This window comes from Petaurus breviceps, unplaced genomic scaffold (assembly GCF_028583685.1).
Source record: "Petaurus breviceps papuanus isolate PSGF00001 unplaced genomic scaffold, PetGlider_PUasm1.0 125, whole genome shotgun sequence".
NCBI lineage: Eukaryota > Metazoa > Chordata > Mammalia > Diprotodontia > Petauridae > Petaurus > Petaurus breviceps.
The window spans coordinates 5,902,477-5,927,646 of NW_027185653.1; the positions used below are offsets into that span (position 1 = coordinate 5,902,477).

The following is a 25,170-nucleotide window of genomic DNA, read 5'->3' on the forward strand; positions in this document are numbered from 1 at the left end:
AGTCCATCCCACAAGTGGGATTCACAAGCTCTGGGTTTTAACACAATCAATCCAAAAGCCAAGCCAATACAGGGGGATCTTTAAATTCCATTACTATTACAAAAGGGGAGAGGGAAAAGACAGAAGGAGAAAGGGCTCAGCCAAAGGGCAAGCTCTATCTCTGAGTTGCCCTGTGGGAGGATTAGTTCTATTCCTTTCCCTGGAAAACAGAGGAGGTATGTGGGGTTGCCTTCAAGTATCTGAAGGAAGGACTGTCACATGGAACAGGATTTGGCCATTGGCCTCCAAAGGCAAAATTAAAACTGGTGAATGGAAGTGGTGAAGAGGAAGATTTAGATTTAAAATAAGGAGAAACTTGTCAAGAATTAGAGCAGTTCACAGTGAAACTGGCTGATATAAAGGGCAGTGTATTCCTTTTTATCTCTTCAAACAAAGACCAAATGTTCATTTGCTGGGATAGGGGTATCATATCCAGTAAAAACTGGACTACATTTACCCAAAGTCTTCTTGAAACCCTAAGATTCTATGATTAATTAATCATTTGAGTGAAAGATTATTAAATTCTGCTAACTCATTTGTAAAGTACAAGAATATCAAGAAAACAAGACAAAAAAATTTTAGTCTGTACCTCACAAAGTATACAATGGAGTAGATCAACCAAAATATTTCATTTCTAAGCCAAGTATAGGTGATTTGGAGATAATTCAACATGGATGATTCCAGGGGACTACTTACTGAATGTAAATCTAAAGTCATATTTTTTCTTATGATTTCAATGAAACAGGACCTGAGAACATTGATTCTAATTCCCGTGAGTGATGGCATCCAGCCTTCCAGAGTATCCAGTGTAGAGACTGATGGGATGAGCTGTTTCTCACAAATTACTTCATGGAAAGTGGTGCTTTGATTATTCAAATACAAACTCAATTTGTGTGTGTGTGTGTGTATGCATGCACATGTGTGTGAAATTTAATGGTACTTGGAGGATCCTGAAGTTTTTATGTCATAATCTAGAGACAAAATGATTTATTCAAGTACCTTTGATTCTTTTTCACTAGATCCATGGTGTAAATGTTGGTGTCATCATTGTCACTGTTATCATCATAGTAGTAGTAACCCTTGAACACTGACTCTTGACCATTCTCTGAAGGACTGGGGGTGGGGGTGTAGGGGAATAGGGAGAATAGGAATGGCAAGTTATGGAAGTTCCAACCAGGATGATGTACAATGTGGTCTTCATAAGCCCTGACAAAACCATTATGATAGTTGTGAAGACCTAGAACCCAGAAGGAATCCTGAAATGCTGGTGAACTAGTCTCTAGTGAAAAACCACTGATCATGTTAGTGCCCTAGTCATGGTGACACTCCCAACTGTTCCCAATAGTATTTTCGTTTGTTTGTTTTTATTCTTTTTTTTAAATTATTTTTGGAGGGCAATTGGGGTTAAGTGACTTGCCCAAGGTTACACGGCTAGTTTTTTTGTTGTGTCTGAGGCTGGATTTGAACTCAGGTCCTCCTGACTCCAGGGCCGGTGCTCTATTCACTGTGCCACCTAGCTGCCCCTTTTTGTTTGTTTTTTAAAAGTTAGGTAGCACAAGATTTTAAATCGGAATATCCATAATCATAAAACTAACACAGAAGGCAGAGAAGCAAATGGTATTCCTTTATGTTTTGTACTTAAAAAAAAAAAGATACAACTGAATAAATAAGAAACACCAATACACACTGGTTTAAAATGCTTTGGTGTTAATGTCATTTGCCACTAAAGCAGAAAAGCCATATGTTTATATAAAATGGACTGAATACAACAGTATTTTCATCATGTATCATACATAACACAGTAACATAACAAACCTGAAAATTGTTTGGGCAAAGGCTTAATTCTGGCTTTTCCCAACAATACTCTCATCTGCAAGACTGGTGGTAAGATTATTGCAGATTGATGGCAAGAATCAACTATCTCTAAACCCACATTTGATGAAAATAGTAGAAACTGAGGAGTCACTTAAACATGAAGGAGAATCTGAAGAATGTGAAGTCACTGAAAATATTCATTTATCCTTAAATCTAGAAGTTCTACTTATAATGATACAGATGAGAAAATGATGCCAAAGCTTCAAAAGACACTGAAGAAAAAATGTGCGTACTTAGAAATGGGAGATTTTTAAATCTCTTTTTGAGTTTATGGATTCGTAAACCAAATATCAGAGTAAAAATAAATCTAGAAAGGTAATATATATTAGCAGTTTGTGGAAGGAGCTAAATGAAGATCCTTCTAATGAGGAAGACAAGATTCAAGTGACTCTTTACAATCCTGCTTTCTATATGGGTCACAGAAGGAGCAAAGAAAGACAAACTCGAGACCTAGACATAGTTTTGTCGTCTTTCATCGATTTTAACAGAGAAAAAAAAGAGAATATATGTGAGGAGAGGAAGAAAGGAGTGGAAAGAATTTACTATGCTGCATAATCTGGATGTCCTAGAAAACTATACAAAGAGAAATCAGTCTGGAGGAAATGAGCATTTCATGTATATTACTCTAACCTAAACCTGAGAAAGGAAGACTGAACAAGTGCGCACACACGTGCGCACGCACACACACACACACACACACACACACACACACACACACACACACCTTTGGCATACTTTGAATTCAACAAGGAAACATAGGAGATGGGGAAAGATGTATGTGGGGTTAAAGAGGGAAGTTAGAGCCACGGAGGGGAAAAATGCACCACAAACTTCAACTACAGAGGGCTTTATAAAGGGGGTGGGGGATTAAAGGGAGAGGAAGAGGGCATAAGAACTAGTGATTTTGGTTTGTGTTGGTTGAAGAAAAGAACAGCAGAGTAGAATTAGAGTACTGCAATTACAGATGACTAACTTGATCCCGTTCCATTTCTTTCCCCACCTTTTTTTTTTTCTTTATAAAGAGAAAGATGAAGAGCCAAAGAAGGGGGGGCGGGGAATTGTAAGAGGACAAAATGGAGAGGGGAGGATAATATACAAAGAGTGTGAATGGTATTAACTCATCCATAAAATGGAAAAAGGAAGAAGAATCCAATAATATGTTGTTTAAAAGAAACTGACTTGAAATATAAGAATACAAATGAAGCTAAAGTGAAGGAATAAAGCAAAAATTATTATTCCTCAGATGAATGCAAAAAAAAAAAAAAGCAGAAGTAGCAATCATGACAAGTAAAAAAGTCTGAGTTAAATAAGATAAATATGGAGACTACATTAGGAATTAATGGATAAAATAACAATACATAAAATTACACACACTGAATCATATAGCACCTGAACACTTAAAGGAAAAGTTAATAAAACTACAGGGAGCAAAACTGTAATAGTAGAGTACCTCAACGTCAGACCTAGATAAATCTAACAAAAACATAAATAAGAAAGACGTCGATGATTTGTATAGAATTTTGAAAATTAGCTATCTTAGATTTCTGACAATTACTGAATGGGAATTAGAAGGAATATCTGTATTTTCCAACTACAGTTGGCTTTTTTCCAAAAATTACCCTTTGTTGAGGTATAAAAACCTCATAAACAAATTCAAAAAAGGCAGAAATATTAAATGTATTCTTTGCTGACCAGAATGCAAATAAATATACATACATACATACATATATACATATTTATTTACTTACTGAATACATTTGCAGAATGGATTGAGCTTGGGGTGGCACAGTGAATTGAACACCTGCCCTGGAGTCAGGACTACCTGAGTTTAAATCCAGCCTTAGACACTTAACACAAAAACTAGCCATGTGACCTCAGGCAAGTCACAACCCCAATTACCCTCCAAAAAGAAAAAAAAAAAAGAATGGATTGAGATCCACTGGCTCCCTATTGCATCCGAGATCAAATACTAAATGTTTTGCTTGGCATTCAAAGCCCTTCATAACCTAATTCCTCTTACCTTTCCATTCTTCTTACACCTTATTTCTGACACATGGTCTTACATCCAAGGACTCTGACCTTCTAGCTATTTCATGAGCAAGACACTCTATCTCTCAGCTCCAGACATTTCTGGATGCCCCATGCCTGGAACACTCTCTCTCTTCCACTCCACCTTCTGACCCTCCTAGCTTCCTTTAAGTACCAATTAAATCTCATCTTTTATTGGAAACTTTCCCCAATCTCTTTTAATTCCAGTGCCTTCCTTGTGTCAATTATTTCCTATTTATCTCATATATAGCTTGATATATATATATATATAAATTTGCATGTTTTCTCCCTCATTTGACTGTAAGTTCCTTAAGGAAAGGAACTGTCTTTTGTCTCCTTTTGTATCCTCAGTGTTTAGCACAGTTCCTAGCCCATATTAAATGCTTAATAAATGTTTATTTATTGACTGAAGAAAGAAGCCAAATTTAAAATGAGACTAATTAATATAATCCTAAAGAATGAAAAGGTCAAAGGACAAATAAACATTTTCATAAAAAAATTACAACCAGACAATATATCAAACTAGTAGGGTGCAATGAAAACAATCAATAGGGGAAAAGGTTTATCTTTAAATATTTTTATCATCAAATGTGAGAAAGAACAGACCAGTGAATTACACATACAGTTAGAAAAGAAGCCATTTTATCCACGAGCAGATCACAGAACATTAAACATAAAAGCAGTAGGATAGACTGGTGGGATAATGACTTGTCTTAAGACCATTTTTATCTGAATTCCACAGAACGAGATCAAAATAATGAGATATCAATCATAACAATAGCTGCTATTTCTTTAAGTTTTGCTCTTAATATACATTACCTTGACAACATCCATGGGAGAAGTATTATCAGTACTATTGCTATAGTACCACTTAGTATTATTATCTCCAATTGGTATTATCTCCATTTTGTGGGAAAGAAACTGAAAATCAAAGATCCTTTCCCATAATCACACACACAGCACTATATTGGAATGTTTGCTGATAGACCTGACTTTTTAAAAATTAGAATAATAATTGCTCAGATCAAGATAATCCATTAAGGTTGAATAACAATAACTCACAATTATAGGGCACTTTTAACTTCAAAATGGGCTTTCTTCACAGCCATCCTTAGAAGCAGTAAATAGTGGGCAGATTGCCAACCTCAAATCAGGAAACTGAGTTCAAGTACGGATTCTGAGTCATATAAGCAGTATAATTACTCGCAAATCATTTAATTTCTCAGTGCTCCCAGGCAACAGAATAGAAGTTTCTGTACTGGTAGAGGGGGTTTCTTCATGAGTTACTAACACTAATGAAATCATAGTTCTGTACCAAAGAAAATCTCACCAAAACCCCATGAAGCATATGGTACAACTTGTGACTGGACTTAGTTTTACAAATGAGGAAACTAAGGGATAAAATGACCTCCCTAAGGTGACAGAGATGGTGAGTGGCAGTGCTGGTACTTGAACAAGAAAAAATGTTCTTTCCACAGTAGTCAAAGGGGTACAGTGGTAGAGCTATCCAGAAACCACAGAACTAATCACTAATTCTTTGCTCAGATATTCAAGACTAGCAACCTTTTAGCCTGTAACTGAGATAGATTAAAAAAAAAAAGAAATTGTACATGTACATAAAAACTAGAGCCCTTTAATATTAAGGGCTGTAGCGGTATACCTATAACTCAGTGACTTCAATAGGAATTTTGTGGATACATATAGCCAACACTTCTTACAAAACAGCAGCTTGGAAGGACTGCATAAAATTGACTTATTAAAAAACAACAATTCCAAGGGGTGGCCAGGTGGCTCAGCGAGTAAGAGCACCGGTTCCAGTGTTGAGAAGACCTGGAGATCGAATCCCGGGCTCAGACACTCAGCACCACACCCAGAAATAACTGGCCGGGTAACCTTGAGCAAGTTGCTTAACCCCAATTGCTTAAAAAAAAAAAAAAAGAAAAAGAAAAAACAACAATTCCAGAGCATTGTCTTCGCAAAATTTTGTTTTCTTTCTTCCAATAATGCAGCTGTCCTTCTTCTGAACTTTAAATAAATACTCCATCAATGATCTGTTACCAAGCATAATGGCACAGGGGAAGGGGACAGGGAAGGGTGCTAGTGATATTTAGCAGCAGAAGCCAAGAAAAGCTGCTTTCAAGACTCATTTAAATCAATCTGTATTTTACTAAAGCTAAAGCAAGAAGTGTGTCTTACCTATAAACTTATCAGCTACCCCACCCACCAACCCCTGTTGAATTTCTTGCTCTGATTCTCAGCAGCTATAAACACCTATAACATTCTAGGGATAAGATGAATTGTCTCCAGAAGCCTCCAGTCACTGAAGTCCCCTAACAAGCCATTGTGTCTTCAGACAGATGTTTCTGCTTTGAACACTTCTTAATGGGAGCTTTCCTGGTCTGTTGCCAGTGATGATGATTTTTAATAATAACAATGTTCTCAAATAATAACGCTATTTAATAGTACCTGTAAAACTTGGCATAAGGCAAGTAGAAATGCCTTTCTAATGTCATTAGTGAGTTTCTTTGGGAAACAGCAACAAGAGAGTTACTGTTTTTTCTTAGGCAGCAAATGCTTCAGTTTTATAGATCTAGAACCAGAGGAGAGATCAATCACTATGGAATGGTGTTTGTCGTTCCCTCAAGAAATCAAAGCCTGGCAACTCCAAACACATGTGTGTTTATCTCATTTCTTTAAATGTTTCTCAAATCCCAAGGTTGCTTTTTTTTTCTCTTGTATTTCTTGAAGCACTGAAAGAAACAATAAATTTGGAAGATTATTTTCAAACTGGCCTCAGGACCTCTCCCAAGGCTAGGACTCAGTCAAAATTCACTAATATTGGGGCAGGTAGGTGTGCAGTGAGTAGAGCACCGGCCCCAGAGTCAGGAGAACCTGAATTCAAACTTGACCTCCAACACTTAACATCTACTAGCCGTGTGATGCTGGGCAAGTCACTTAACCCAAACTGCCCTGCCTTCCCCCCTCCAAAAAGAAAAAAAAAAATTCACTAATATTCTTTCTTCTGGTTTTACTCATTACAGGGCAGGTGTCAAGACTCTCTAAATAACTTTATTTGAATGAGAAGCACAAAAATATAGAGAATAAAAAGCATTTTCACAGACTACACAGATGGAATACTTATTCCATCTATTTAGATTTTTTTCCCTATCCTCACTACATGGTTTTCTCTGGTCTTCAGACTAATTCAGATATATAGGAACCTGACGGTTTCTAGTCAACTGCCAGCTCAGTATGAGTCAGCAATGTTGTGTCAGAATAGATAATCTTGGAAGTCCCTTATAACTCAGAGGGTCTATGAGTGTAAGGAATTCTAAAAACTAAAAGCTACGGCTACATTCCTGAAACATCTCTCACCTCACACCACAAATCTCGAATCTGTCACATGAAACCAAAATATTGCCAACGCTTGTTCCAGTTGATTGACAATCATAATGGTGAGTCATGATGAGTGAGGGGGAGTCAGTAGGTAGGAAAAGTATCTAGGATCCAATAAAAAAGTAAACTCTGCTACTTCATTAGCATGTCATTCTTGCACAAAAACCCAGCAGGGACTCACCCTGAAAATATTGTACACTGCAGCAGAAGCCAAAATGACTTTTGTTTACTAACAGTTTTACTTCTACCAACTTGGGAACCTCTGGGTTATAGTGCCTATGGGTAACATGAAACATGGAAAATGTCACTGCAAGCAATGCTCAACATTTGCATGTTTGACTTTAGTGACTTCAAGCATTTGTGTGATTTAGTAGCTTCATTTTCAATTTAGCATTGGCATCCTCACATGTATTCACCAATATGCAGAGAAGAGGAAAAAAAAATGAATGTGAGTTTATGGAGCAGTTTCTCTACCATTAATGTCTGACTTTAAAACTCAAGTTGTGTATTGCAATTATGCCCTTCAACTGTAGTGTAAGTCCTTTGGCCACTATGCCCAAATATGCCAAGTCAGTCATGTGACTCAGTGAGAAATTGAAGATATTAGATCCATTTCATGAAAGGATGTCTCCATCATCAACTGCAGTCTCAGCACTGAATGCCAACTCACCTCCATTCCATATCCCAGGACCATTAAGAATCACCAACAGAACACATAGCAGACATTTCTGACAGATTACTTTAAACTGATGAGCTTTTCACAATTTCCAGGACCTTCTATCAGCTATGAACGACAATGTCAGAGGTGATGGCAAGACCTTGCCAGTCTTGGAGTGTTCCGAGAGCAGTAACTAAAGTTCTAGCAATCTCTCTTTTGGTTTTCCGAGGCAGCCAAGGTAGAGTGGTTTATAGCAGTATAGTATACTGTACAACATCCTAATACATTGGCATTTGACACAGTGAAAGGTAAGATTCAAGTTAAAACGTCATTTTAAGAATTTTATTTGCTGTATAGTAGTTATGGTATTGTAGATTTTGTATCACAAAAAGTGAATATTGTGTGAAATCAGTATTTTTATTGAGATTTTAGCATGAGACCACAGGATTCTAGGGAATTACTTGTGAGAATAAAAAGTTATGCATGTTACCAATTTTATCTTGTGTACCCTATTTTATGGGTAATTTCCTGGTTGCTATGATGGAAAAAGTGCATGTCATTGAAATTAATGTTTTGTTATAAAGAACTACATGCAAAAAAAGCATATTTTCAGCAATCTCTAGTGAAAGGTTACAGTTTGAGGTGATTGCAGAAACTTAACCCCCTATTTCCCATAGTTTCAATGTATCAACATTTGAGGTTTTTAGCTTTGTTCTATTTTCTGGGCATGAAAATCCCCATGAAAATCGAAGATTGACTATATTTTGTACTAGCTAAAATTTAGCTACAAAGAACACAGAAAGTGTCAGAGAAGCAGAAAGCCACAATATAGAGAAAAGTTCAATGTGAAAAGCAAAGGAAATAAGTGGGTAAATCTTTTAATAAGTGGGTAGATTGAGGCATATTAACTCTTTTCTATGGATTAACCATACTGATCAGCTACAATAAATTTGTCTCAGCTGCCTGAAACCTCAAATTATTAAACTACATCTAGAGCTATACAAAGTCTCAAAGGAGGAGGGGGGTGGGTAGAGCCAAGATGGTGGCAGAGAAATAGAAAAACTCTGTGTGCTCCCCCCATAACCACCTCAAATACCTATAAAATATAACTATGAATAAACTTGAGAGCTACAGAACCCACAAAGTGACAGATAAATACAAATCTCCCACTAAAGGCAGCTTGTCAAGCCATTGCAGCAAGCTGGGAGCAGAGCCCAGCACTGCATGAGCTCCCAGTTTTAGCCCCAGGGCAGCCCTGACCAGACATGACTGGAGGGACTTCAAGAGAATGGATCACCAGCAGCTGTGGTGGTTTCCAGAATTATCAACACATAAATGCCAAAGGCAAAGTAAAAGGTCAGTGAGGACTTTGGGAGCAGGGAAGCCAAGAGAGCAGTTCTGCCTCAGCCCCCAGGGTGAGAAGTGATGGAAGTGCAGTGGCCATGCAGCCACTGCTGCATGGCTGCTTCAGATCTCCTGCATTGTAGATTGTAGGTCGCCTCTAGATGTAGCGACCATTGTGAGGGGTAATTACTCTTGCTTTAACCTACTTGGATCTGGATCGCTGGCTTGGGTGGAGGTCCTGGGGTATGTGACCAGGTGCCAGAGACTGTGGAGGCTTCAGAGAGGGCACCCAACTAATAGCTCCAGCAGCTGCAAACCCCAGAGATTTGGGACAAAGGTTCCACTTCTGGAAGCACTATTCTACTGTGGCAAAAAGCTCAAAATTCAAGTAATTGAGTGGCAACATGAACAAGCAAAGGAAACAAAGCAAGCACATCAATCTGACTTTAAATTCCTTTTTGGGGGTACAAAAAGGATCAAAGCATGAAATGGCAGGAAGACAATGAAGTCAGAACTTCTGCACCAAAAGCTTTTAAGAAAAATATGAACTGGTTACAGGACTTGGAGGAGCTTAAGAAAGATATTGAAAACCAAATAAGAGAAGTGGAGGAAAAATTGGGAAGAGAATGAGAATGATGCAAGAGAATCATGAAAAGCAAGTCAACAAGCTGACTGAAGAAAATAATACCTTAAAAAATAAACTATGTCAAATAGTAAACGAGGCTCAAAAAGCAACAATGTTTCTCCAATGAGGAGAAGAATGCCTTAAAAAGCTGAATTTGACAGATGGAAATAGAATTTCAAAAGCTGACTGAAGAGAATAATTCCTTCAGAATTAGATTGGAGCACATGGAAGCTAATGACTTTATGAGAAATCAAGATACTATTAAACAGATTCAAACAAATGAAAAAATAGAAAAAAAATAAAATGTAAAAAGAAAAAAACCACTGACCTGGAAAATAGATCCAGGAGAGATAATTTAAAAATTATTGGACTACCTGAAAGTCAAGATCAAAGAAAGAACCTAGAAATCATACTCCAAGAAATTCTCAAGGAAAATTGCCCTGATATTTTAGTACCAAAGGGCAAAATTATGCTTGAAAGAATCCACTGATCACCTCCTGAAAAAGATTCCCCCGAAAAAACTCCTAGGAATATTATAGCCAGGTTCTGGAATTCCCAGATTAAGGAGAGAATATTACGAGCAGCCAGGAAGAAACAATTTGAATATTGTGGAAACACAATCAGGATAACATAGGATCTAGCAGTTTCTACACTGAGGGATGGAAGGGCTTGGAATATGATATTCCGGAGGTCAAAGGAACTAGGTTTAAAACCAAGAGTCACCTACCCAGCAAAACTGAGTATCATGTTCCAGGGGAAAATATGGTCATTCAGTGGAATAGAGGACTTTCAAGCTTTCTTGATGAAAAAACAGAGTTGAATAGAAAATGTGATATTCAGATACAAGAAGCAAGAGAAGCATGAGAAGGTAAACAGGGAAAAGAAATCATGAGGAACTTATCAAAGTTGAACTATTTACATTCCTACATGGAAAAACAGTCATTGTAACTCATGAAACATTTCTAAGTATGAGGATAGTTGAATGGGTATAAGGAGGGTATATGGGCATATGAATACATATGTGAATGTGTGTATATATGTGCACAGGTATACATAGAGGGCACAAGTTTGATTGAATATGAAGGGATGATACTTAAAAGGTGAAATTGAGAGGTGAGAGAGGAATATAATGAGAGGAGATGGGGAGAGACAGAAAAGGGTAAATTATTTCATATAGAAGAGGCAAGGGAAAACTGTTACAATGGAGGGGAAGAACAGGAAGGCAAAAGGCAATGTGTCAACCTTACTTTCATTGAATTTGGCTTAGGGAGGGAATGATATACACACTAAATAGGGTATTTCACCCTACAAGAGAGTAGGGGGAAAGGGGTGGGAGGAAGGAGAATGGTGGAGGGGAGGGCAGGTTAGCAGGGAGGGTTACAAGCACACACTTTTGAAAAAGGGACAGGGTCAAAGTAGAGAATAGAATAAGCGAGTGTGGGATAGGATGGAGGGAAATATAGTCAGTCTTTCACAATATATCCATTATGGAAATGCTATGCATAGCTACACATATACAACATATATTGAATTGCTTATCTTCCCAGTAAGGGTGGGTGACGAGGGAGGAAGGGAAAGAATTTGGAATTCAAAGTTTTAAAATCAAATGTTTAAAAAAATACATTATTATTACTATTACTTTACATGTAACTGGGAAATAAGATATACAGGCACTGGGGCATAAAGATCCACTCTGCCCTACTGGAAAGTTGGAGGGAGGTTGGGGGAGGATATAGGAGAGAAAAGATTGGGGGAGGTGGTATACAGTGGGATCACTGTTTTGGGGTGGTGGGTAAAGGAAGGATGGGGAGAAAATTTGTAACTCAAAATCTTGTGGAAATGAATCATGTAAGCTAAAATATAAAGTTTAATTAAAAAATAAATCAAAAAAATAAAGTTCAAAAAATAATTTTTTTAAAAGTCTCAAAAGGTTTGTTTTTATTTTTCTTTTAATTCAAAGAAAGGCTCCTAGGCAGACTGCTTGCACAAATAAACACTCAAGAACTATACTAAACTGGACTTATAAATACAAAGGTGAAACTGTCCTTGCCCTCCTGCAATCTAAATTTTAAGATAGGCTATTCCAGGGTGGCCAGGTAGCACAGCGAGTAAGAGCACCGGCTCCAGTGTCGGGATGACCTGGGGATTGAATCCAGGCTCCAACACTTAGCACCCACCCAGAAACACCTGGCCGGGTAAACTTGAGCAAGTTATTTAACCCCAGTTGCTTAGGGGCAGCCAGGTGGCTCAGCGAGTAAGAGCACCGGCTCCAGTGTCAGGATGACCTGAATCAAATCCGGGCTCAGATACTTAGCACCACACCCAGAAATAGCTGGCCGTGTAACCTTGAGCAAGTTACTTAACCCCGATTGCTTTAAAAAAAAAAGATAGGCTATTATAAACACAATTTTGTTTGTTGTTGTTCAGTTGTATCTGACTCTTTGTGACTCAATTTGGGGGCTTTCTTGACAAAGATACTGGAGTAGTTTGCCATTTCCTTTTCCAACTCATTTTACAGATGAGAGAACTGAGGTAATAGGGTTAAGTGACTTGTCCAGAGTCACACAGCTAATAAGTATCTGAGGTTGGATTTGAACTTAGATCTTTTTGACTCTAGGCCCAACACTGTGATATTTTTGGTTTTTTAAGTCATCATAGATCAACACACCCTTTCCATAATGGTAGGTTTCATTTTATTATGATTACAGAGCTGAACAGTGGGAGAAAAGGGGTATACTTGATTAGTCTCACCAGCAGGTGGGTCACATGAGGCATAGACTAAACAAGACAATGGGGACAGCTAGGTATAGGAAAATATGGATCCATTATGGCTAGGGGGTTGTGGAAAAAGAAAGAGACAAAGACAAACTGGGGCCAGTACCTACACTGGACTACCAAAAGATTGAGACAGAAATCAGTATTTGGAGCAGAGAGTATGGATTAGTACTGACCAACCCATCCAGAATTATAGTAGAAGCTGCAGCATCCAGAGTACTGAAGGGAACAAAGTGAACAGGATCTACACAGCTTATATAATTCCAAAGGACATGGAACCTGGCCAGCCACAAAGTTCCAATCCAAGAAGTGAGGTTGAAACTATGTAAAAAGAAGAAAACACTTCGCACCATGAAAGAAAATACTATGAGTTGAAATAACATCAATAGGGTAAACATGGAAGAAGAAACTTCATAGCAAACACAAGGAAAGAATCAGAAAAAAAAATTAATGGCTATAAAAACTGTGAAAGTAAGTAAAATTAAAGGAGACTTTTAAAAAATGAAATTATAGCTCTTGAAAAAAACGTTGGAATAAAAAGCTTATAACAGAAAGTAGGAAATCTTACTCTAATAGTGTACTCTGAAAAAAATAATCTGAACTTAATAATTCCATGAATTATTAGAATTAGAAATGTTAGAACAAAGGGAAAAGATTCCAAAAAGCAGAGGAAAATACAAACCATCTAATATCAAAAATAACTTAGAAAATAGCTTGAGAGAGAATTTAAGAATCATCACACTCTCAAAAAAACATTACCAAGTACTCCAACTACTGAGGTAAGGGCTTACTAAAAAAGTTTAAAAAACAAATGAAAAACAAAACAGGGATGGCTTGGTGGCACAGTGAATAGAGTAAGCGCCCTGGAGTCAGGAGGACCTGAGTTCAAATTTGGCCTCAGACATTTAACACTTACTAGCCATGTGACCTTGGGCAAGTCACTTAACCCCAACTGCCCTGCCTTCCCACCCTCCAAAAAGCAAAAAAACAAACAAACAAGCAATCAAAAAGTTTTTACCCAAACAAAATACATAGAATTAGAAGGAAAACATCTCTGCAGCAAATATCTCTCATAAAGACCTGATATTCGACAAATAGGGAAACTGATCCTTATAGATAAGAACAATTCTTCCATAAATAAACAGTCAAAGGATAAAAGACAGTTGTTGGAGAGGATGTAGAGAATCATGAACTGTTGGCAAAACTAAACTGATTCAACTATTCTGGAAAGCACCTGGAACTATAGCCAATCACTAAACTATACATATAAGTTTCATGGAGTGTTCAGGGAGAACTGGAACTTCCAGTGTCAGAGCTTGTTGAGCCTTTTTGGGGGCTGCTTATTCACCTTTAGTGTCCACCTGTCACCCAGGTGGGTGCCTCCAAGAAGCTGTAGCATTCATAGTAGCCACACCCCCAGTAAACTGTCTTGGCAGACGGGCTTAAACCAGGTTGAGCGTAACCAATAGGCCTCAAGTCTTCAAACTCGTTGGTAAGTTAGGAAGATGTCTACTCCAAGCATGTGAAGACTTTCCCCAGCAGAATGGGGGATGAAAACAATTGCTCATGAAGGTGGCTGAAGTAGGTGTTGTGGAGCTCGTAGAGCTAAGGTATCTAATCTAACACACCAAGATCATCCACTATATTGGGGCCATCACCAGTCATCTTGACTTTTGCCCCGCCACTTGACTTTGATGACTCAGGAAGAGAGAGCAGGGACTTTGTGCAAACTCTGCCTTATTTAAATGCAATTCATGCACAAGTCAAGACATCACCCTGTGATGCCATTGGTCCATTAGGAAAACAAAGGATGAGCAATAAGCTGTACTTTTCTTGGACTCAGTTAAACTGACTAAGCACGTGTCCCAAAGAGATCAAAGAAAGAGAGAAAGAACAACTGGAACAGCCTTATTTATTGTACCAGGTAACTAATAACAAAAGGGGTGCTAATCAATGTTTGAATAGCTGAACAAATTATGTTACCTAAATGTAATGGAAAATTATGATGTCTTGAGAAATGATCAAAGGGTTGGATTCAGTAAAACCTGGGAGGATTTCTAAGAATTGACATGGAGTGAGGGGAGCATAACAAGAGAAAAATGTATATAATGACTAAACATTTAAAAAAAACAACCATGAAACACTTAACAATGATCAATAAAATGACCGATCATAATTCCAGAAGACTATTGATAATTATTAGTACCTCTTTCCACAGAGGTGATAGAGTGAAGAATGAGACATCGTTTTCAGATATGGCAATATACTTTGCTTTACTACATTTATTTGCTACCAGGAGAGATTTTGGCTTTCAGATTTTGTTTTTTTAGGGTGGGGGAAGGAGATAGTACTGGGGAGAGGTGACAGCAATACTAAAAAAAAAGAAAGGGAAAATTATTAATGAAGCTTTTTTCTCAAAATACACAAAGAAGAGTAGGAAGAAATTCAAAAGCAGAGAAAAGCAATACAGAATTAGAAATACCATGATTTTTAAATTTAATATACACAATTTCTTTTTTTTAATTTTTCAAATGCTTTATTAACTTCCGATTTACATCATTAATTTCCACCAGATTTTGAGTTACAAATTTTCTCCCCATTTTTCCCCTACCCAACTGCCCCAAAATAGCAGTCCCACAGGATATCCCCTCCTCCACTATGCTCTCTCCCATACCTTCTCCCATACCCCCTTCGACTTTTCCAGAAGGGCATGGTGGATCTCTATGGCCCAGTGCCTGTATATATTATTTCCCAATTACATGTAAGATAGTATTAATAACAGTATATATGTATATATAATTTTAAACATTTGATTTTAAAACTTTGAATTCCAGATTCATTCTCTTCCTCCCTTGTCACTCACCCTTACTGGAAAGATAAGCAGTTCAGTATAGATGGTACACGTGTAGCTAATGTAAAACATTAACATAGTAGATATATTGTAAAAGACTGACTATATTTCCCTCCCTCATATCCCACCTCCCACTTGTTCTATTCTCTACTTTGATCCCATCCCTTTTCAAAACTGAGTGCTTCCAACTTCCCTCTCCCAGCCTGCCCTCCCTTCCATCATCCCCCCTCTCATCCCCTTCCCCCATACTGTCCTGTAGGGTGAGACCCCCTATTTAGTGTATCCTGAGCCAAATTCAGTGAGAATAAGGTTGACCTATTCCCTTTTGCCTTCCTATTCTTCCCCTCCATTGTAACCATTTCCCCTTGCCTCTTCTTTATGAGATAGTTTACCCCATTCTGTCTCTCCCCATCTACTCTCATTATATTCCTCTATCACCTCTTAATTACCCCTTTTAAATATCATCCCTTCCTATTAAATTGGTCCTGTGCCCTCTATCTATGTATACCTGTAAGCATATATACACACATTCACACATGTATTCATATGCCTGTATACCCTCCGATATAGACATATATATATTATTCCCTTCAACTATTTTCATATTGAGAAAAGTTTCATCAATTACAATTATCGTTTTTCCATGTAGGAATGTTAATAGTTCAACTTTGATCAGTGGCTTATGATTTCTTTTCCCTGTTTACCTTCCCAAGCTTCTCTTGCTTCTTGTATCTGAATGTCAAATTTTCTATTCAACTCTGATTTTTTCATTAAGAATGCCTGAAAGTCCTCTATTCCACTGAATGACCATATTTTCCCCTGAAACATGATACTCAGTTTTTCTGGGTAGGTGATTTCTTGGTTTTAATCCCAGCTCCTCTGCCCTCTGGAATATCCTATTCCAGGCCCTTTGATCCCTCAATGTAGAAGCTGCCAGATCCTGGGTTATCCTGATTGTGTTTCCACGATATTCAAATTGTTTCTTCCTGGCTGCTCGTAATATTCTCTCCTTAATCTCGGAATTCCAGAACCTGGCTATAATATTCCTAGGAGGTTTTTTTTGGGGGGGGGTCTTTTTCAAGAGGTGATCGGTGGATTCTTTCAACATCTATTTTGCCTTCTGGTTCTAAAACATCAGGGCAATTTTCCTTGAGAATTTCTTGGAGGATGATTTCTAGGTTCTTTCCCCGATCATGGCTTTCAGGTAGTCCAATCATTTTAAAATTATCTCTCCTGTATCTATTTTCCAGGTCAGTGGTTTTTCCCATGAGATATTTCACATTGCCTTCTATTCTTTCATTTGTTTGGATCTGTTTTAACAGCATCTTGATTTCTTTTAAAGTCATTAGCTTCCCTTTGCTCCAATATAAATCCAAGGGAACAATTCTCCTCATTGAGCTTTTGAGATTCTTTTTACATCTGGCAAATTTGGCTTTTCAAGGCATTCCTCTCCTCATTGCCTTTTTGAGCTTCTTTTGCCAATTGAGTTAGTCTGTTTTATAAGGTGTGATTTTCCTCAGTCAGGCTGTTGACTCTCAAGTTTGTAATTTCCTTGCATTGTTCTCATTTCTCTTCCCAATTTTTCCTCTGCTTCTCTTATCTGCTTCTTAAGATTCTCTATGGCTTGTAACCAGCTCGTATTTTCCTTTGAAGCTTTTGGTGCAGGAGTTCTGACTTCACTGTCTTCCTCCTGTTCCATGCTTTGCTCCTTTTTGTCCCCAAATAGAAATCTAATGTTGGAGTATTCTGTTTGTTTTGCTTCCTTTGTTTGGTCATGTCACCCCTCAGTCACTTGACCCCTGAGCTTTTTGCCACAGTAGGACTCTTTCACCAGACAGGGGAGCTTTTGTCCCAAACACTGGGCTTTTCTCAGCTGCTGGAGGTATTATTTGGGTGCCCTCTCTGAGACCTCCACACTCTCTGGCAAGATGGTCACACACCCCAGGACCTCCACCCCAGACTGCACTCCAGATCCAAGCAGGTTAAAGCAAGAGCTATTAACCCTCAGACTGGTTGCTTGGTCCCCCTACCTTCTTCAGGACAGGAGCTGAAGCTTCAACGTTGTGCCAGCACTGTGTCTCAGCAGCTTCTCGCCCTGGGGCAAAAGCTGATGCTCTCCCAACTACTGGTCCCAAAGTCCAGACTGCACTGACCTCTCACTTTGTCCTTCACATCTATGTGTTGATGAATCTGGAAATGGCCACAGCTCAATATACACACTTTCAAAAATTAAAAATCTATATGTAACATAGATTCATTATCATAAGCAAACCCTTTTTCTGTTCTTTGCATAAATGTTCATGTTTCCTGATATTTGTCAATTTCAAACTGAGAAAAATAATATTTTAAAAAACATAAATGAGGTCCAGATGAAAACAAACACTGGGTCATTGTATAACAGATTTAGAGTTGGAAAGGACCTTAGAGGTCATCTTATTCAATTTCCTCATTTTTCAGATGAGGACATCATGTACAAGAGAGGTTAAGTGATTTGCCCAAGATCATACAATTTGTAAATAATAAAGCAGAGACTAAAATCCAAGTTTCCCAATTCCCAGTGCAATGCTCTTTCCGCTATACCAATGGCTCCCATTTTGGGGGATTCTCGATAACAGCCCAAAAGGCATGTGCTAAAAATCACTTAATAGTGCCTTAAGGATCATCCAGCAACCCAATTATGTTACACATATATTTTTCTTCTGTGACAACAAGCATGGTCATGTTTGAAGTATTACAGGTTTGTTTCTGCAAAGATTCAAAATCATCATGATCATGTATACAGCTATTTTGATGTTCGTGAAACATTTTTTTTTTGCTTTTTAAAGGGCAATTGGGGTTAAGTGACTTGCCCAAGGTCACAAGCTAGTTTCTGTGTTAAGTATCTGAAGCCAGATCCGAACTCAGGTCCTCCTGACTCCAGGGCCGGTGCTCTACTCACTGTGCCACCTAGTCTCCCGTCATGAAATAATTACATCGAATTCTAATGATTAAATGCCACATGTTCTTACAGTTTCTCAATGTATCATCAAATTGTTTCCACACAACCACAAGAGTTAGATATTTGAACATAAACTGCTCCCCAGTGGATGATCAAACACATGTTCATACACTCATTTTTGTTCTATACCCTGAATAGCTTCGTTATACCCCTCTGCTACTCAGCAATCATACTTTATCAACTGTATAATCACAATAAAGATGCTACTAATGTTTGTGATCTTTCAGGCTGCTTGAAAACTGTGCTAACTGGAAATATGCATTATAAACTATTTCAAAACAGTTTTATAAAATTTTGGCTAAAAACAAGAAAATGAATTACTATCTCTCAGCAAGAAAGCTTATAAAATTATCCTGCCGTTTTCTATCACATATTTGTTTGAACAAAAATTTTCACTTTATTCTTGTTTTAAATTAAAATACAAAAATAAACTTGATTTTGAATGAAATTCAAGATATGTTTGTCTGCAAATATTGCAAACTTCTGCTCAAAAAAAAAATCCAACAGTGAAATCAAGTTTATATATGATTATATTATGTTAAATATCTTCTAAGCTGTCATGTTTCACATTAAATGTTATTTATATTAACAAAATTTGTAAAATAAAGAAATTTTATATGAAGTCTTACAAATAATAGCAAGCATATGAGGTCTTGCTGGAAATTATTTGTTTTAATTCTTATAGAATTAAATAGAATTCTATTCACTTAGAATATTTATATTTTATCATAAGAGATTCATAATTACATTTAAAGTGCTTATTTTTATGGTCATACATATGTTCAAAATTCTGTATTCTATAATTATATAATGTGAATCATAATTTGAAGCTTTGTTGGTTAAAAGCTATCACTGTGGTTATTATAAGTACTTAATAAATTTAAAAGAATAATTTGAGTAGTATATTAAATTAGCTGGGAGGTTAACTATATTTTGTTGTTGCTACTGAAAGAGGTTTGCAGAACAAAAAAAATTGTTGGGAACTACTTACTATACCATGTATCAAATATGAAAAAAAAATCATTTTTCACAAGGAGAAATGAAGGTTTTTGATTAATTCGTATCCAAATCATCTCCACAGTTTTTGCTATCCAGCAAAGTTACTTTTTATTCCACTGAAACTTACCAAATCTTGACTCTTGACAACACCGGTAATGATCCCCAGTATATAAGATGCAGTTGGCTTCATAGCATCCATTCTCTTTCAAGGTGTAGAAGTACTACTCTCAGAACTTGTTGACAATGCTAGTAAAGCAAATTTCTGTGTGACTCAGCCCATAGTCATATATCTAGTCTTCCTTTATAAATACTCTCATCACAATAGGCATTGCAGGTGCTACCACAGTCCAACATTAAAGCTAAACCATGGAACTGCACTAAACAAATCAGAGAATCATGGAACATCACAAGAGTAAAGGCCTTAAGGCTATCTCCCAGCCACATCCAGACCATTATGTCTCTACTTCCACTTTCATCCTCCAACTCTTCTCCAAAGGAACGTTGAGATTCATTCCTAGAACCACTCTGGGTTTTAAGGAGGGAACAAAAGTTCACTTCATCTTGTGCAGATCTATGTCTCCACATCACCTCCATCCATGTTCATAATATTCATCCCTAGCAACATTTCCCTTCTTTCAGCTCCCTTTATGTGTGACCGTTCTCCCTTTGGAATAAAAACTCTTGAGGGCAGAGGCAGTCTTTCTTACTTGTATTCATATGTCCAGTCTAACCTACCTTTAATGTATCCTAGGCATTTAGCTTAGTTCCCGATACATAACAAGTGATTAATAAATTCTCTTTCTCTTTATCATCTATCTATCATCTATCTATCTATCTATCTATCTATCTATCTATCTATCTATCTATCTATCTATCTATCTATCATTTTTTTGTTGTTTTTTTGGAGGGGGGAAGGTAGGGTAATTGGGGTTAAGTTGCCCAAAGTTACACAGCTAGTTTTGTGTTAGTTTGAGGCCAGATTTGAACTCAGGTCTTCCTGACTCCAGGCCTAGTACTCTATTCACTGCACCACCTAGCCACCCTTCTACCTACCTACCTATCTATCTGTCACGTGTCAAGTTACTAGCAAAACAGAATATATAATCCAGACCTCCTGACTCCTAAACTATATTCTTGAATGCTGTTAAGGATTGGAAATAGATGGTTAAATATATGTATGCATTTCAAAATTAAAAATTTCCTTAAAAACATGACAACCCAGCATAATGGATCCTAACTAGTATGTTCAAAACACTCTATTATGTTATACAACATGAAGACCTCTCTCTTGTGCTGTGGAAAACAAAGCTTAGCTTGCAGCTCTGGGGCAGCTAGCCTCACCTCTTTATGTGCTCTCCACCCAGGCTAATCCATAATCCAACCCTCATGAACAACAGTCCTTAGGAGAGTCTCAAGGGTAAATGGGATCTTTGGCACTTAAATCTCAGTTCACAGACAGCTTTAGTCACCATAATTGTTAAGATAGAATATGCATCCTTCTCATTGTCCTTTCTTGCCTCTTCAATATCTTGTCTGGTATTTTCTTTCCAAGAGCTTAATATAATGCTCTCTACATTCTTACTATCCAAGGCTTTTGTTGCAAAACAAATGATTCTCTAGCAGATCAGAAAATGAGAAAGACTTGGGGCACCAACTGAGCCCTAGAACCCATATTACATATCATTATAGATACATTACATACATACATATAGATATATTACATATCATTATAGAAAACTGTAATTAATTATACTAAAAGAAAATTCTATGAGGAACCACTGTGGTACAGTGAAATGACAGTTGTATTTGGAGATAGAGGATCTGTATTCAAATCCTGGACATGTTACTCCCTGTGTAATCCTATAAAAGTCACTTAACTCTGAGTTTCAGCTTCCTCACCTGTAAATAAGGATGTCCACACTCGATACCCTCTGCGGTCTTATCCAGTTCTTTATCTATAAATAGGAAATATCATTCAATGCCATATTTTCGTGTATAAGAAAGTCATTCAGCACTATATATTAGTCTATTTCTAAAATAACATCACTTACATACACATTTTTTAATTTTATTTTTTTTAAAGCAATTGGGGTTAAGTAACTTGCTCAAGGTTACACGGCCAGGTGTTTCTGGGTGGGTGCTAAGTGTCTGAGCCCAGATTCGATCCCCAGGTCATCCTGACACTGGAGCCGGTGCTCTTATTCGCTGTGCTACCTGGCTGCCCCACATACACACATTTAAACATGGGTTCCCAATAAGTGCATCCTAAGCAGAAATACATTTGCCCAGAAATACTTTGAAAGTATTCTATCATTCTAAAAGTTCATGTACTTCAAAGAAAAAAATACTCCCTGATACCACTTTTAATAACCAACTGAAGTAGCTTAACACTTGGTCCTATGCCCAGATCTCCATTAGCAAAGTAGAAAATTTAAAAATTTATATTTGCTTCTCTAATTCATTATGCTAGTAAGGCACGATCCAACCATTTTCTGAAACAGCTATATACATGAACACATGTATATACATATTTTAAATGTTTGTTAGTATTTGTGTGCTCCTGTGAATTTTCAGGTTAACTATAATGTCATGGGTCTTAGTGTATGATATAAGGAATGAAGTACAAAGGGTACCTTCTAATTACTGTTGGAATGGTTTATTTTTTGCACAGGAGACTATCACAGGGCTTGACAAATCCACAAAGCCAGGTTGCCACAGCATCTAACAATTTCACAATGATGTCCGTATTTTTAAAATAATTTTACAGGGAGCTTCAGGACAGTAGTATATTCTTCTTGCTTGTGGGAGTCTGGGATTTATGATAACAAACACTTATAGAGAATTCCATGGCACTAGCAGCACTATTTAGTGCTGGCTGTAATGAGTTCTTACCTGGGCATTATCAGTCACCATACTTGCTCAAACTGAGATGGAGAATTGCCTCCCAACATATATTTGAAGGAATGGGTAAACAGAGAGATTTCTGAAAACCAGGGCTTTGAATCCTGCCCCCACACACTGGCCCAAAAGTAACCTGATCAAGTGCGCTCAGCTTACAGAGAATGAGACTCCTGAACTGAATGCTGACCTGAAGCTGGGAATCAGTGCCCTCTGGTTAACAGGCATAAGCTCCTTTCTCAATCTGACCCAAATAATCAATTTGGGGGCTGAGCTTCTGGAGATAGCAAAAGACCAAACACAAGTGGGTGCCAATTGATTCAGAAATAATGGAAGCAACTATAGTATATGAATGGAATGCAATATTATTATGCAGTGTGAAATGATGGAAAATGAAGAGTTCAGAGAAAAACAGGGAATACATGCGCTGATGCTGACTGAAATAAGAAAAACGGAAAGAATGCAAATGAAAAGGTTACTAAAGGGAAACAGGACTCTTTATAACTGAAATGAATCTGTTTGAGAGAAGAGATAATGAAAACATCCTTCTTCTGAGCAGGAGAATGGGGGACTATGAGGGTCAGAAGTGTTCAAAGTACTGATTGATTTTTAACTATTTTTCTATTTCTTTCTTTTTTATTGTTTTTCTTTAACTATTCTTCAAGTAGGAGTTCTATATCCTAGGGGATATCTATATCATATCCAGTATGATTCTGATGTTAAAACAAAAGTCATCGGGGGCAGCCAGGTGGCTCAGCGAGTAAGATCACGGGCTCCAGTGTCGGGATGACCTGGGGATCGAATCTGGGCTCAGACACTCAGCACCACACCCAGAAATAACTGGCCGTGTAACCTTGAGCAAGTTACTTAACCCCGATTGCTTAAAAAAAAAAAACCAAAAGAATGAAAACATATTTTTAAAAAGTCATCAACAAAATTTGTCTATTTTTTGAACAATATAACTTGAGGTCTAGTTCCTAGATTTCAGGCAAATGTGCCAAGGCTTTGCCTATAATACTTAAAAACTTATACAGAACGATCTTCAAACAGCAAGTTGTATGAGTTAGCAACTACAAGAAGATGGTAAAAATCAGATGATTTAGATAGCATTCAAAGTAGAAACTGAAAAGCAATTGGAATATTTTCCTACCCAACACAATTGCTACTACCAATGCTAACCATACTACCTTTATCCATCAACCACTGGAATTTGGGAAGTAAGAAGTAAAAAAATAAGAGTAATAATAATAATGATGATAATGATAGAAGGAAGGTGGAAGACTACTCAGGGACATTTTGTTATTAATCAAAGTGGAAAATAATCAAATCTGACAATAGGAGCTATAACCCTACTCTAGCTTTAAAAGCATAATCAGTTCATATTCACTGCACGATGAAAGTTGTGCATGATAAATTTAAGGGTCAATCCTGCAATAGTGATACAGTATCTTCATGATTCAACTAGACTTTACTATTAACCTATGGATACATCATGTACATATTATAATGATGTAATCATCACTGATCATTTAATAGAACAACATACATTTCTATTTAAATAGATCTCTACCCAAACCAATAATGCCCTTAATTTGCCTCCATAGAATCCTAGTCATTTGAAATGGAAGTAGAAATCTTGAACCTTAGATTTCTAAAAATACCTTAAACTTGACACGGATGACTTTCAAGAAAAGGAAGGACAGCACCATCCTATAACCATGAACTATGTTTAAATTCATCTGCAGATGTTAGAGGGGTTATGGGAATACAAACATACTAGTCCATTGTTGGTAGAACTATGAATCAGTACAAAGATTTCTGGAAAGCAATTTGTAATTATGCAAATAAAGTGACTAAAATGGCGATGCACTTTAAACCAGAAATTCTACTACCAAGTATATGCCCCAAAAGAGATCACCAATAAGATAAAAGTCCTAATATGTCCCCAAAAGATTCATAGCAGCATTTTTTCATAATAGTAAACAATTAGAAACATAATAGAGGCCAATTGAATGGGAAAAAAAGATAAACAAATTGTGGTATATGAATATAAGAAATGAGAAATCTGATCAATTCAGAGGATGAAAAATAAAATACAATCAATCCAGAGAAGTATTTTCCTGATGAAATAAAATAAGCAGAACCAAGAAAACAACATATACAATGACTGCAACAATGGAAATAGAAAGAATAACCACACATACATAAATCAAAAGTAAATGCTCTATTGAGGGTAATAGCCCAAACCTGTATTCCCTTCTTACTGGAGAGACTGAGACTGGAGGATCTCTTTGAGCCAGTCATATGTTTACACTAAGTCCATCAGACTGTGAGTTCCTTGATAGCAGAGTCTCTCTTTTTCTTTTCTTTGTAACTGCAGTGCTTTGAACAATCCCTGGCATGTAGTAGGTGCTTAATAAACGTTTATGGATTGAATGAATTATGGTGAGCTTCAGGAGCAGAGTGCCACCAGTTTATCTAAGAAAAAGGCAAACTGGCCCAGGTCAGAAATAGAGTAGGTAAAAACAGGTCAAAATACTGATAAGCAGTGGGGTCTAGCTCAGGAATAGCCCCTGCACTTTCAGCCTGGGTGAGATGGAGAGACCCAGTCTTAAAATATATATATATATATATATATATATATATATATATATATATATATA

General features: G+C 37.2%; 1 protein-coding gene across 7 annotated transcripts in view; it reads right to left on the reverse strand.

The window, feature by feature from the left end:
- The window catches only part of MOB3B (MOB kinase activator 3B), a 324,421-nt gene that overhangs the window by 247,955 nt on the left and 51,296 nt on the right, over positions 1 to 25,170 (reverse strand). For 2 of the 7 annotated variants that reach the window (XM_069090492.1, XM_069090465.1), the window contains exon 2: positions 21,509 to 21,564. The exons of the other annotated variants lie outside the window; for them this stretch is intronic. The gene's annotated coding sequence lies outside the window, so the exon portion shown is untranslated. The remainder of the gene's footprint in view (positions 1 to 21,508; positions 21,565 to 25,170) is intronic. 7 annotated transcript variants of the gene reach the window in all.